This window comes from Bombus huntii, chromosome 6, assembly GCF_024542735.1.
Source record: "Bombus huntii isolate Logan2020A chromosome 6, iyBomHunt1.1, whole genome shotgun sequence".
NCBI lineage: Eukaryota > Metazoa > Arthropoda > Insecta > Hymenoptera > Apidae > Bombus > Bombus huntii.
The window spans coordinates 6,893,826-6,909,559 of record NC_066243.1 but is presented as its reverse complement, the minus strand read 5'-3'; positions in this window follow the sequence as shown (position 1 = coordinate 6,909,559).

The following is a 15,734-nucleotide window of genomic DNA, read 5'->3' as shown; positions in this document are numbered from 1 at the left end:
TACGTGAATTACCCTATGTACCAAGATAATACGATACTGGATAACGAAGAGAAAAGAATTATAAGATATACCAAAAGGAATAAACCAAAAGATTAGATAAATCGAAGATAAATTTGTAACATTTCTATAAAACAAAGCATCAGAGTATCTTTATTTTATTTATTTTCTTATTTTCTTCTGTTATTTTTAAAATTAATCTTAAATTATCTATTTGTTTTAGCATTAGTTTCCTTATTTTCAAAGAATCGACGAAGTTATTGACGAATGAAAACAAGTATTAAGCTCCTATCATCCAGCTCGATTCATCAACTTGAAGACTGTGAGAAAAAGACTAAGCTTCGTCATCTTCAGTTGTCTCGGTGTACCACCGATCTAGCAACCTTTAACTTTTATCACTGGTATAAAGCCTTTCCTTCCTGTTCGTGGTTTCCTTTCTTTCTTGTTTCTGTATTTCTCTAGATCTCCGTTCTCGTTTTAGTTTTATTTTATCTTTAAACGTCACCATTAATACTACGGCCTTATCTCGTTCTTTCCCATTGTTTTTCCTCTTATCCCAATACTGTCATTCGGATATTTTTGTTTCATTCCATTTCATTTTCCTGCTACTTAATTTTCCTTTTATTTATTTTTTTTTATGTTTCCCTTATTTATTTATTTTTTTTATAATTCCCTTATCTCAATTTTGTTCTAACACGTTTTCGAAAGTCGTTCTCCGCTTATTATTTCAACATCTTCGTTGAAATTCATCTCAAGTGATTCCAGAAGGGAATCTCGTAATAAATCACTACGCATTTTGTTTCCCTTGTCTTGATTAGTTTCATTGTAATTTAAGAAGAAAACGAGATCTTCGAGCCACATAATATACAGAAACGTAACAAGTTCCGTCGCGATTAGAAGCTTCGTGGTTGATCCAACGTTGTTAACGCGATCTGCGTTATCTTGTTTCTATCAATTACTCCTCCTGCAATTAGTCACGTCGTCTTCAAAGAGTCAAATATTTTTGCTGCGTGTTTTAAGAAAATGTTACAAAATGACAAATTATAGGAAGTATTCTTAACACATTCGCAGCCGGCAACTTGGTTCTACGTCATGTCAAAACCTGCGGCTAGTTGCTGTTAACGCGGTTCTACCATATCTTGTTTCATATTCACAATGAGTTACGCGCACCTTGCAATGACTAGTACTTTACTATTTGTTGTTACATGCTTCTCTAAATTATTAATGCTATAATATCGCAGTCATAAGCCGCATAAGGTGCATTACATGGCAGTTTGGAAACTGTTGGATGGCCTGGCAAACAGATCTCTACAAAGTTATTTTATATCACACCATGATATGACACAGCAAAATTTTGCATATTCGCTGGCAATCTAACAGCGAAATTCTGCGACGCTTCAGCTATGGACTCTTGGAAATTGTAAACGACGAACAACTAAGACTCCCGTGTCAGACTCATCGGCTGCGAATGTGTTAAAATGTCCCTTTTTCTTTTTTACAACTAAAAGAATTATGTTTGAAATAGATAAAGAGAACTACAGAAATATATAAAACTATTATAAATATTTCTTTCTAGCTCTTTTATTTCAAATATTTATTCAATAATAATATCGTTACCTTGATGGAGTCTGGTAGATTTTTTCTGTATTTTAAGCTTTCAGTTTACATTTACATTCCCGTTCGCCATTTTATTTTTCCTTGCATCAACGTAAATTCATGTCTGCATGTAGCAGTTTCGACATAAATCGATGCCGGCGGATTTTCTGATGGCGTCATTCTCTGATCGCATCGTAAGTGGAATTTATTACACTAGTTGTAAGATATATAAATACCTATCCATCTTGATGAATTAATGGATCCTTTATCATTAGTCCGAAGAAACGTTTAAAACAATATCCAGCGTGTTACGTTAAATTGTAATTCTTAGAACGATATATTACATCATATACATATACACATATACATACATATGCATATATACATTTCATTTTATAAGGAAATAATACAAGCACAATGTTTTTTGTTTTATGTTGGAAACGTTGAAACATTTTATCGATCCTAAAAATTAAAGAGGGCTATGTAAATTTTTATATAACGTATATATGTATACCTGTGCGAAGTATATAAACAGAAAACTACTATGATTACCGTTTCAAGAATCTTGAGGTTACAATAAATCTATATGAAAATTCTCAAGCGCATATTTCTTTTAAGCTCAAAGTCACCTGCTCTTATATGTATAACCTGTATTCTTGCTTTCCATATTTTCCACGCCGCAAAAGCTGCTTGTTTCTTCTCTGATCATATCAACGCTTGTTTGCATAAAGCAACGTTGTTTACTGTTTTTATTTAAACACCCGAGATTCAGTATGTTTTCGACAGAAGTCCATAATGTTTGTTTCAGCTTTCAGAATACATAAATTTCAGTATGCGTATAATCCAACTGATTAAACATGCACACGAATTTCATATTTCTCCCACGTTACTCAATTTTTGATGTCCATTACGCCACACCATCTATCATTACGCACTCTCTAATGCCTGATTCTGGTCTTCAGTTTCAGCGAAACAGATAACTATTAGCAGTGTTTTTCAACAGCTAACTATTAATTCGTTATTTCAGGCTTAAAAAAGTCTATATTCTATAGTAGCTGTTCTAAAATTTCGTCGTTTCAGTTCTAGAATATATGAATTTTTTGAATCCAATTACCAGAATCGTTCGGTTTGAAACATTATCTTTTCTGTATATTTTCTCATAAGATGTTCATCTTATTGTTAATAGCTTATTCTATAACAAAAAATCACTAGCTTTGTTGAATTTCGCCAATGCATTGAATCGTTTTAACGTTTACAAGATCGTTTCTAAATTCTAGATTTATAGTTCTTTCAATTTCTGTGGTAGTTCTCCCAAGTTGTCTTAAAACTCCTAAATACTTTATTGTTGGTAATGGTTAATGACGGAGATCATAATATTTCTATTTTCCTTAGTGTTTAATTACTCTGTATTATATTAGTTGGTAATTAATAGTTGCCACTTGCAATAAAGTACCTAATTTTCTTTTAGTGACAAGTGATGACAAAACAAAAATTTATGAGTGGTATTGTTTTACCAGTTTCAAACTTAGGAGACATAATATTTTATACGCACTATCATTCTATTAAATATCATTATCTCGTTGTTCTGTTCATAAAACATAATTAATTCTTTTCATAAAGATTCCTTTCTCCGTACAAACATGCTTTTATTGTAATTCCATTCCCCTTTTTACATTTGAAATAATCTTCTTTACTGTATTTGTATTTATACACATTGACGATTTCTATTAATTTATTAATTTCTTTATTATCTTATTATGCTTCACATTCTGCCCATATATATGTCGGAGATGAAAGGAAAGCCGAAGCCTTTCCTTGGAAATCTTGGGAACATCCTCTAGTACCTTAGCCTAGATTTTATTATAGTTGTAATTGCTTAAGATTTGTAATAAGCAAGATTGGGTTCGAGGTGACAATAGGTCGCTGAACGTAGCCACGGTCACGGGATGGATGTTTTATCTAACGGAGGTCTGGAGTGGTTGTATGTGTTTTCCGAGAAATGTGGTTGTGGCGGCATGCGGCCTCGAGAGCGGGCCGAGCCACGTGTGATGTTGCCTCGGAGGTGCCGATGCAATGGGACATACATTGTATTAGTAATCAAAACTCCACGCAGAAACTGCCTAGCAACGGCGTTTGGAACTTTCTCTATGCTTCCAACGAGTGTGCCTAGCAACGGCGTTTGGAACCTTCTCGATGCTTCCAAACGGGTATAGAAAACAAAATGCAATCGTACAGGGAGAAAAATCTCCACGAGGCTGGCATTCTTGCGATTGCCTTGGAGAGTGATACATCGAGCATTTTCGACGATCGCATTTGCGTCTAAGTTAGTTTCGCTTACTAAGGAGTTATCCCGGTGACCGTGGATTCGTTTGAACTCAAACATTGCTAATAGTATTATTTAATTTAATTATTCGTAGATCGTATTATTCATTAGGCTTAGTGTTTGTTAGACTTATTATTAGTTGTACTTATTATTTGTTAAGCTTAGTGATAGACCTGTATATACGTGTAAATAAAATCTCGGCTTTGAGAAATGATGTCTAGTCCACATGAAGAGTCGTCGCGCGCCCAAAATTCGAATCGTGATCCGACATATATATGTAAATTTTATAGAATTTAAACTATCGACCAGCCGACATTTTTACTTTTGTTTTGTTTTACCGACAGTCATTTGCTGAATAGAATAAATCACGAGAGAAGAACAGTAATTTAGGATTTAGTAAATCGGTTCTCGATTTTCCAGGTAAAATTTGTAGTAGATTTATTATTAACTGTGTTACGCCACGAGGCTTACCACAGGCTGTATTTTCTAACCGTCGCTCGCGGTCCTACAACGTCGCAGGCAGACCGTCTTATCTGCCCGCCGGATCATATACAATGTATCGACGAGAGCATAGTTGTCGCCAAGCAGCGAGCTCTAGAAACGTCGATTTTTGACCGTTACGTTTTTCACACAAGAAGAGGCATACGTGATCATAGGCGCGAGTGGTGGCGTGACCCGAGCATAGTGGGGGTCGTCTTCCAAATGAGACAAAGGAATAATCGAAGGGCGATCAGTTCCTTCTGACGAGTCTAACGTGACACTTCGACAAATCTGACGATCAAACGAATTTATCTAGAGATATCGCAAAGTCGAGTCAAATTTCTGTAACATATTCATCATATTATTGTAAAATATATTATTCTATGTTAACCTGTTAATACAGTGTTACAATCATTAAACCACCTCTGTTATCTTAACCGAAACAGGGGAACGACTATTTCGCGGCGTCGATTAACATAATCGTAGCGAGAATTTACGCCTCTCGCTGACGCGTTTTCCTAGCGACCGCGTCTCTCCGCGAACGGTCGTAACAAACTGTTATTGTATTTAGTTTAATTATTTCCAAAATAAACTCGATTTTCCAGAATCGATCGTCTGATTTACCCTAAGGATTTATATATACAGATATATATGTAATAACTTAAAGCACTTAAAATTAAAAATTGAGAAAAATGGAAAAAGGTACGTATATCATCATATAAAAGGCGAATTATAATCATATGATTATGATTATAATATACATATATAATACTATATATACCATACTGCCAGTATATCATCATGCATCTTGTGAATTATGTGACTGTAATTCACTTTTAATCTGACGACGATGTATTTTTTCTCTCCTTTTTGGTTTCTAATTTTGAGCACCAAATACCACATTGTTTGTACATCACTCTATGAACAAACGATAACAACGTTAATTGATTTTTGTGTTTTCTCAACCTAGCTTTTAATGTTTGGGAAAATTAATTGAACAATCGACATCTTTTCCGTCCCAGTTTTCTCTAAAACGAAACTAGATTTTCCAAGCAATCTCTGAACACAAAATGACATCTGATTTGAATTGCGATCGCAGCATATAAATTATTTTCCTTCTTAGTTGTAAATCTCAAGTTAACCATCGTGATATGTGATTCTTTCAGCATTGGTTGCTCGTCAAATATATATCGAGTAACTGTTTCAATACCGAGGGCGAGTGGAAGATGTAATGTATTGTGTCATCCCAAATGATGGATTATATTGGAGGCGTGACTTCAATCGATTGCTGTCGAAATACGAACTCGAATGATTGTCTGCATCCAGTGCGACTAACTCCTGTCGCATGATCGATTCGAACGATAATCAAGATTCTAAGAGATAATAAGTTTTAGTAACAATTATATTTATTAAATATAGAATACTATTCTAATGATTTATAATAAAAACGGAGTCAGGCAGATTCTGTGGCCTCGAAATAATGTCTTTGAAAAAACCTAATTTAAAAATCTCTAACATGTTGTTAAATGGTCAGAGTGTAAGTAATGCTGACGCATGAGACTCAATGTTGTCTTTCGAATATTTCTCTTCGATTGTTACAAATAATATCCAACTACGAACAATATTTGTTCGAATTCGGCATTTCATCATTTGACAGATCATAGTAAATAATTCCTGTCCAATCTCGCTAAGCACACAACAGAACTTAATATCGATTACCGGAGACGTTACGAGCTTTTCGAGCAACCCGATATATCTTCTATTGTATTCTCATACATTTTATTCTATTTTCTACTAATTATTTATCGATTGAGAAACAACCATCTAAATAGGACAAACCTAGCGCATAAAGAATAAAACCCACGTTACGTTGCGAACGACAGAGAAACAATGAAAATCGGAAAAAATTCGACTGCCAATTTATACGGTGGAGTATTATAATCGGCCAAATACGGAACCAAATTCTAAGAAAAGTAACGGAGATGAAAAGCGGAGCTGAACATAAATGGTTGAGCGCTCACAGAGGGTATATAATGGTAGGACGAGGTGAATTTTAGATGGTCACAGCTGTAATTGAGGTGCATCGCGTCTTATCACACAGAATATTACCTAGACACAGTTTCTATTCCTATATTTCGACGTGCAAGAGATAAGACCTTTCAAATTTAAGTACTTATTATTCATATCGATAGCTCATCGATAGATAGATTATTAAAGTTTATTTAAAAGTTTGAAGAATAGAAGAAACTTGTCTATCGAAGGAAAGTATGACAACACTAATTACAAAAGACTTCTTAATGAGAAACTGCGTTCAGTTAACACAGGTAAGATAACAATTTCTCGTTGACAATATGCTCCCGATTGTGCATTAAACAGATCACGACCTGAATGATACGACAAACGAGTAAGAAGCGAGCAAGACAAGCATCGCTAAGTTAACCAGGACCACGTTCTTCTTTTCTCTCGATAACAATCTGTGGATCGGAATGGCAACAGTGTTGACCGGGTCTGGCTTTCAAAGCTGCTTCCGGAACTTTCAGCGCGAATCAGAAGAGTGGCTGAGTTGACCGAGCTCTGCTGCTTGGCCATGGATCATTGGAGCGGCTGAAAGTTGATCAGACTTCGATATTCGAACCGACTCTTGCGTTCAGAGCACGAAATGGTTTGACGTTCACCAGTTCTCGAAATATCCTGAATTCGTATCGTGGGTCGATAGACCGACTGGATGTTGTTCTAATTCCATCCGACTAATTCTATCCGAATCAATCCACCACGTTTAAGGTACGAAGTAGCTGATAGTATGAGTGGCAGAAGGTTCGCTGTTCTTCGCTTGAGTTGTTCATCGAGTCACGGTGCTGGAAGACAACGCCATAAAGTAAGTAATATCGAACCCGTAACCGCTGAACATTATCTGACACAGACCAAAGATGTACCAAATATCGAGTACCGAGTTTACAATTGGAAACGTCTCGCAACATCGAGAACATACTATTGCGCTAAACTTATTTATTAAATGATAAACCTTCGATAGTTAAAGGAAGGGTCGCAGACGATGAACATTGACAGTTATTGATCGTGATATCTCCAAACAATTCTGATCGGGAATCTGCATTAGTGCAGACACGTGGAAATCCGTGTTACAAGTTTTCCTAAAATGATACAGTCCACAAAGTGTTGGATTTTCGACCCAACTCATCTCATCATTTTACGAGCCTAATATCAGCAGCCAAATATAGTGAACGAATATAACGAAAGCAGTTGTGGCGGTACAACAGCACGGGAAAGACCGTTGGAAATACAACTCAGGCCAGCGAAATCCTTGAATTAGATTGTGTTCCTTCACCGAGAAAGATCGAGCTCGGAATATATATGAGAGGACCAGTCAACAGTCCGACAATCAGCGCAAATTTCACCTTCCAGGAGACATAACCTTTAATTTGCATACACATCCACATTATAGAGTCCCTTAGTTATCACATTATTCATCGTATAAACATCCTCTAATCCATTCGACCTCTCCTTCTTATTCGTTTATGCTTTCTTTGAACCGTTCTGATCGCAAACATTACCAAATTCTGAGTATCCGACACGAAGGACCATTTACTAAAATCATCCTAGACAAACTGCTTCACTTTAACTTATAAATGAAACTATTCGTTGTTCGAAAAAATATTATAAATAGAATTTATTCCGTTTTGAGGGAAGTACCTGTAATAACAACAAATCTATAGAGAGATTGAGATGAGCGTTGTTTATTTGATTGTTGTTAAGGAAATTCGAGGATTTGGGAATACAAATTATTGACTATATTTCCCACACAACAGTTATACATCTATATTACTCTCTGAAGAACGTCTTGCACGCACGCTAGTCGCCAACCGACTATCCTAGATTCTTCTAACATCTGGCAACAGTCTTTTGTCTCCACTAAGTCCTTGACGCCCTCTAACCCTTACACACACACTCTCATGTACAGTGTAAATGTATCACTTCCCTAACACGCCTCCTTACATTTATACTGTACACTTAATTTTATTTACATACTTGTCGAATTAACAAAATATTTAACATTTATCGCTTTATTTACATTTCTCTTATTTTACATTCATCCATGACCTAAACCTTTCAAATTTCTCTCTACACAGTGCCTTCGTAAAAATATCCGCAGTGTTTTCTTCTGTACTTACTTTTATTATGTTTATCTTATTTTCCTTTACGTACTCGTGAACGTAGTGGTAATGAACTTCGATGTGTTTAGAATTTTTTGTGAAAGTTCCGTATTTTGCTATACTCATTACTCCAGAGTTATCCTCATAGATTTTTACAGGGTTATCATCTACATTTACATCGAAGATTTTCATTAGTTCTCTGATAGTCATTACTTCGCTCACCGCTTCCGATAGAGCTACATACTCTGCATACGTCGAGGTTTTTGTCACACACCTTTGTTTTTTAGACTTCCATCCAATTACATTTCCATACAATCTAATTACATACCCAGAAGTCGATTTCCTATCTATATGATCTCCTGCCCAATCAGCGTCCACATAACAATCTATCGTTTCGCACTTTTCATTTCTTTTATAATGTAGCCCTAAATCTCTAGTCCGGTACAAATATTTCAATATTCGCAAGGCATATTTAAAATGTGTCTCGTTACAACGATCTTGAAATCTACTCAGATAATTCACACTATAACTTATATCGGGTCTGGTATTTACACTAATATACAGCAATGCGCCAATTAAATTCTTGTATCCAATGTCCTCTCTACTTATCTCAGCTTTTTCAATTTTTAAGTTGGTCTCCATAGGTGTACAGTACAATTTGCTGTTATGTAATTTATATTTGTTTGCTAATGATTCTATGTATTTCTTTTGGCTTAATCTCATTTCATTTTTTAAATAATCATACTCTATATTTATTCCAAGATATTCTTTTACTTCACCTAAATCTTTCATTTCAAATTTATCAGTTAATAATTTTTTTTTTACACTTTGTATCTTCCCTTTGTTTTTACTACAAATCAACAAATCGTCTACGTATATTAACAAATAAACAACATTTTCTCCCTCTCCATAAGTATATAGGCACAGCTCTATATTGTTCTTCTTAAAACCTAATCTCGTCACATACTTATCAAAACACTCATACCAGTCCCTCGGACTTTCTTTTAACCCATAAAGCGCTTTCGATAATTTACAAACTCTATTCGTTCCGTCCGCATATCCCTTTGGTTGATTTACATATACCTCCGAGCTTACTTCACCATTTAAAAAGGCAGTTTCTACATCCATTTGCTCAATTATTAATCCATTTTGACAACAATATGATAGCAATATCTTAAAGGTCTGATTACTCGCCACTGGAGAATATATGTCATCGGCTACGTTTCTTTGTTGAAATCCCCTTACCACTAATTTAGCCTTATACCTGTCCTCTGATTTTTTCGTGTAAACCCATTTTACATCTAATATTTCTTTGCCTTTTACCCTTTCTACCAATTTCCAAGTTTTATTCTTATAGAGACATTCTATTTCCTTATCCATAGCCTGTTTCCAAACTTCATTATTTTCGCAACAAATCGCCTCCTCAAATGTACGAGGGATATCTACTTTAGAATAATTTGCATGCATCTCGCAAATATTTTCCTTTTCTGGATACCTTACTGGAGTTTTCTTAATACGTGTAGATCTCCTAGGAGTGTTTGAGCTTTCAATACTACTATTATTTTCATCTTTCCTACCTTCTAACTCTTCCTTATCCATACCATCCAATGAATAGTTATCTTCGCTATCATTTCTATCTGCCTCTGATGAATTTTCCTCAAAACCGATACATTTAGTGTCTGTCTCTATGACCTCTACATGTCTAGCTATTGTTATTTTCCCACCTAATAAGACTCTGTATCCTACTTCACTATATCCTAATAGAATTCCCATATCTGCCTTCTTGTCCCATTTGGAAACTCTTTTTTGTTCTGGCCTTCTTACAAAAACTTTACTTCCATATAGATGTAGATTTTTAACACTTGGTTTTTTCCCGAAGAATATTTCAAAAGGTGTCTTTCTTTCTATAGTATTCGCTAATATTCGATTTTTCAAGTATGCCGCTGTACAAACTATTTCCGGCCAGTACCTTTTATGTACTTTCGCTTCCGCTAACAAGCAACGCGCCATGTCCATCACTGTTCTATTATACCTTTCCGCTGTCCCGTTTAATTCATGTACGTATGTTGGGCAATTATTTATTCTTATATCTTTATCCCTAGCAAATTTATAAATTCGATTATTTAAATATTCTTTACCATTATCGCATCTTAATATTTTTAACCTCTTGCCCGTTAAATTTTCGGCTTCATTTACGAACTGTACGAAAGAATCAAAGACCTCATCTTTTGATTTTATACAATAGATCCTAGTTATTTTACTATAATCATCGATAAATGAAATGAAATATTTTTCTCCATTGAATCCGGTGGTCTTAAAGGGACCACATACGTCCGTATGAATAATTTCCATTATTAGCCTAGTTCGATTATTTTTGAAAGGTAAGTTATGCATTTTGCTTTCTATACACACCCTACATTTCAAAAGTTCCTTTTCAAATTCATTCGGTATGCCAGTCACTAGCTGCTCTTTATCCAAAATCTCTAAATATTTAAAATTTACGTGTCCTAGCATCCTATGCCATCTTTCCTTTTTACTCATACCACTACGTTCGGCGCTGTTTACTAAGTGCTTCTTCCCTTTCAATATACTTTTTATTCTATATGTCCCATTCTCTTTGAACGCTACAGCTGTAAGTTTATTATCCTCATCTATTACTTTCGCAATATTTCCTTTGGAAATAACCGTATTCTTATTGTCTGTTAGTTTACCTAAACTAATCAAATTTGCGGACATTTCTTTCGCGTAAAATACTTCCCTCATATTTATTTCATTTTGTTTTCCGAATGCTTCAAAATAACTTATAACATTCCCAACTTTTGTCGCTTTTATCGGTCTATTATCGCCTAAATATATATTTACCGGTTCTTTTAGGTCGATAGATTTATCGAAATAATTTATATTATTAATTATGTGATCGGTACAACCGCTATCTAATAGCCACACTATTTCGTTCTTACTTATTTCATTCGTCTCACTGCTGTTTGCTGCGTGCGCCGTTGCTGTCCATATGCCTGCTCTTGAGTTTCCATGCTCGTGTCACGACCGGCATACTTCAAATCCGACGGACTGACGATAGAGATAAAGATGTGGCGGCACTCGGCGACAATGTATATCGCTGAAGTGCCTAATGAACCATCAACATCCCAACGGTCCTTCCACCGAAGGTTCTAGAAGAAAGAGCACGTGGCAACGATCGCGGACGCCTAGCAAATGCATGGACGGTGGGGATGTTGAGGGGTGACAAAAGAAAGTAATCGGATCCGATCGAAAGTAAAATCATAAGAGTCAGTCTTAGAAAGTCACGCCTAGAGTTCGGAAGTAAATTGTAAAGTGTATTGATGTTAGAAAAAAAATAAAGTTTTCTTTTTTTATTTTTTACCTCAAATTCCTTTTTTTATTTTGTTATTTTACGTGACATTTTGGCGATCCTGCCAGGATAGTGAAAAGTGTTTGTTCGGAAACCAAAAGACATTCATCATCTACGGAAGATCGAATTATTTGGGACTACGGTCATCCGCAACAACAAAGTAACTATCACGAACCAAGTGAAGTAACAATAAAAGGTAAACTGAATTCCTGTGTACGTTACCGTGAAAGAAAATTTAGCTTCAGTAGCCAAGACTCGTCTTCGTCTGAAAATTATAAATCAGCGCAATAATGTCTAAGGCAAACGAATCTCAAACTTCAACCTCAACTGACCCAATGTTGCGAGCAATATGGGACAGTATTCAAAAACAGAACGAGAACATTGCCCTTTTACGAGAGGAAATGTTACATTTGTCTATGCAAAATGACGAAGAGAACAGACACAGGGCAGCAGAAATCGAGAATCTCGGGAAAACCGTCGCAGCGCTACGGACTGGGTTCGGATCCCCTGCGACCGATGAATTTGCTTCCATTATCACCGAAGACAATGAAAGTGCGTCGACAGCAATCAATCGTACTGTGAATATGGCAAAAGCACGCAAACTGTCAGGGTTAGCAGCTTCAGACCTGTCCACCTCGACAGCGAACAACCCGAGGTGGAAGAAAGAGGCTATTTTTCGCCCGCTCCTCCCACTCTACGAGCTAAGGATGCAATACGCTACATCCCAACGCTCAACGGAGATGATGATGTAGGAGTTGAAGACTTCATCAAAGAAGTGAGAAGTATGAAGGATCGCTGTATGGAGCAAGATCTATTGCTAAAAGCAATAAAAGTGGAAAAAATCGTGGGGAAAGCAGCCCAAAGTATTCGCAACATTCCTATTGAGTGTTACAGTGATCTGTACGACGCACTGAGAAATAACTTAGCAGCACAAGTGACTTCGGATGAGTACCAAGAACAATTACGAGAGTTGAGACAGGGACGCGAGGAATCAGTGCAAAGTTTTAATATTCGGTTTAGAAGAATACTCAACCGTTTGCTGTACGCAGTAACCAATGAGTACCCACAACCACTAACACGTAAAATTATGACTGAAGAAATCACGAAGAAGACTGTTCGTGTGTACCTAAAGGGACTCAGACGCGACATAGGGCGAATACTATTAAGCAGTGAACCCTTGAATCTTCCGGAAGCTGAAAAAAAGGCAGCCGATGTAGAACGCTACTTGCGAGAAGAACGACAACCTAATTGGTCATGTAATCGCTTACCTTCGGTTAGTAATCGCCCCGACAACCAGCATATGCAGGTAAGACGATCTAATGTACCATCAAGATCGCCTAACACGCCAGTAGCTCAGAAACCTGCTACATTTAACCAAGTAGAAAATAGATCACCTGCTGAACGCGCACAGATGAAGTGCTTCAAGTGCGGAAAGCTGGGACACATTGCCAACAAGTGTCAAAATTTTCTACCACCGAGCCAGCGCGATCGACCACCCGCAAGAATTCAGGCAGTCCAGGAATGGGACGAAATACAAGAAACAACATCGAACCAGGAGATGGACGAACCGTACGAGACATACGAGTCAACATCGCCACGGGAAGATTACTCGCAATACCTTTGTCAACCCGAACCGAAGAGCGAGTATTTCTGGTCGACACAGGAGCAGGGATAAACCTGGTGAAACGTAACAAAACTGTCAACGCGATACAAATAGGGCCTAAACAAAAATTTTCTATGGGACGAGACAAATACGAAACTAACGAATACGTAACGAAACGAATTTTTGGACAAAATCACATTTTTCACATAGTACCGAACAATTTCCCTATTATCGAAGACGGAATCATTGGGCTACCATGTTTAGAGAAGTATAACTATTCAATATCCAATGACAAAATCCGATTAAACGACAAAACCATTTTATTTCAGAAACCAATACATTTGACTCCTGGAGAAAACAGAGTTCAAACAATCTATTTGGAAGGCAAACCAACTAAAGTATGTTTTATCAACACTGGTGAGCAAAACGTTGAAATTTCTAGCAATATTCAAAATTCTCATGACTTTTCCAACGTATCAAAACTAAAAAGTCTAGTGAGAACAGATCACATTGAAAAACCAATCCGTGAAACCATCGAAAAGATTATCCTTCATTATATTGACATCTTTAATTTAGAAACCGATCTTTTACCCTGTACTAATTTAACTCAGCACACAATTTCGTTAACCAAAGACAAAATTATTAACACACGATCGTATAGACCACCGGAATGTCACCGTGACGAGATTTCGCGACAAATAGGAGACATGTTGAAGAAAAATATTATAGAAGAATCCGAATCCCCTTATAACTCTCCGGTATGGGTAGTTCCGAAAAAATTAGACGCCTCAGGAAAACAGAAATGGAGGATAGTTATCGATTTCAGGAAACTAAATGAACTCACAGAACAAGACGCTTACCCTTTACCTGATATAGACGACATTTTAACACAACTAGGAAACGCAAAATTCTTTTCGGCGCTTGATTTATCCTCAGGATTCCATCAAATTCCAATGAACGAGAAATCTAAAAAATATACCGCTTTTTCGACACCGCAAGGGCATTTTCATTTCAATCGAATGCCATTCGGACTTAAAAACGCACCCGCTACCTTTCAAAGATTAATGGACAGAGCCTTAGCTGGACTTGTAGGAAAATACTGCTTTGTTTATTTGGATGACATAGTGATATTCGGAAAAACGATTCAAGAACATAACGAAAACCTCGCGATAGTATTTCAGAGACTCAGAGAATTAGGACTTAAATTGCAACCGGACAAATGTGAATTCGTAAAACCGGAATTAGAATACTTAGGCCATGTAGTTTCATCCGAAGGAGTCAAACCAAACCCCAAGAAATTAGACGCTGTAAAAAACTTTCGATTACCCCGCAATGCCACGGACGTGAAATCATTCTTAGGTTTAGCAGGTTATTATCGCAAATTTATTCGAAACTTTTCCAAAATCGCGAAAAGCCTTACAGACTTAACAAAAAAGGACACACCATTCCATTGGACTGACAAACACCAGATTAGCTTTGATACTTTAAAAGACAAACTCTGTAATTTCCCAATATTAGCTTATCCAGACTTTAACAAAACCTTTACCTTAACTACCGACGCAAGTAACGAAGGACTAGGAGCAATACTGTCGCAAGACGGTCATCCTTGTTGTTACATTTCAAGAACACTGAATCCACCCGAACGAAACTATACCACGACAGAAAAGGAACTCTTAGCCATCGTATGGGCCGTGAAAAGATTAAGACAATATTTGTTAGGACGACGCTTCATTATTCGAACCGACCACCAAGCTCTTAAGTGGCTACACAATTGCAAAGACCCTTCTAGCAGACTGATTCGTTGGAGACTTAGACTCGAAGAATATGACTATGAAATCGAATATACAAAGGGTAAAGATAACACAGCTGCAGACGCTTTATCTAGAGTTCACGCAGTAACTCGCGACGAAGTAGTTAACCTCGACCTAGTAATTGATCACACTAATTCATTCAACGCATGGAAAGACAACAACGAGAATCCGAAACTCTTAGAAATTAAACCAAATGACCAAACATTTTACCAATTAACTCGAAACGACTTAGGAGAATACGACGAGACACTTTGGATCAGAAGACTTTACAAAATTCTTAAAGATACAACAAAAATCGGCATAGGAAATAACGACTTCACTGAATTAGAGAAAACACAGATTAAACTCATGCTAATATATTTTAACGACACGTACAAGAAAATTA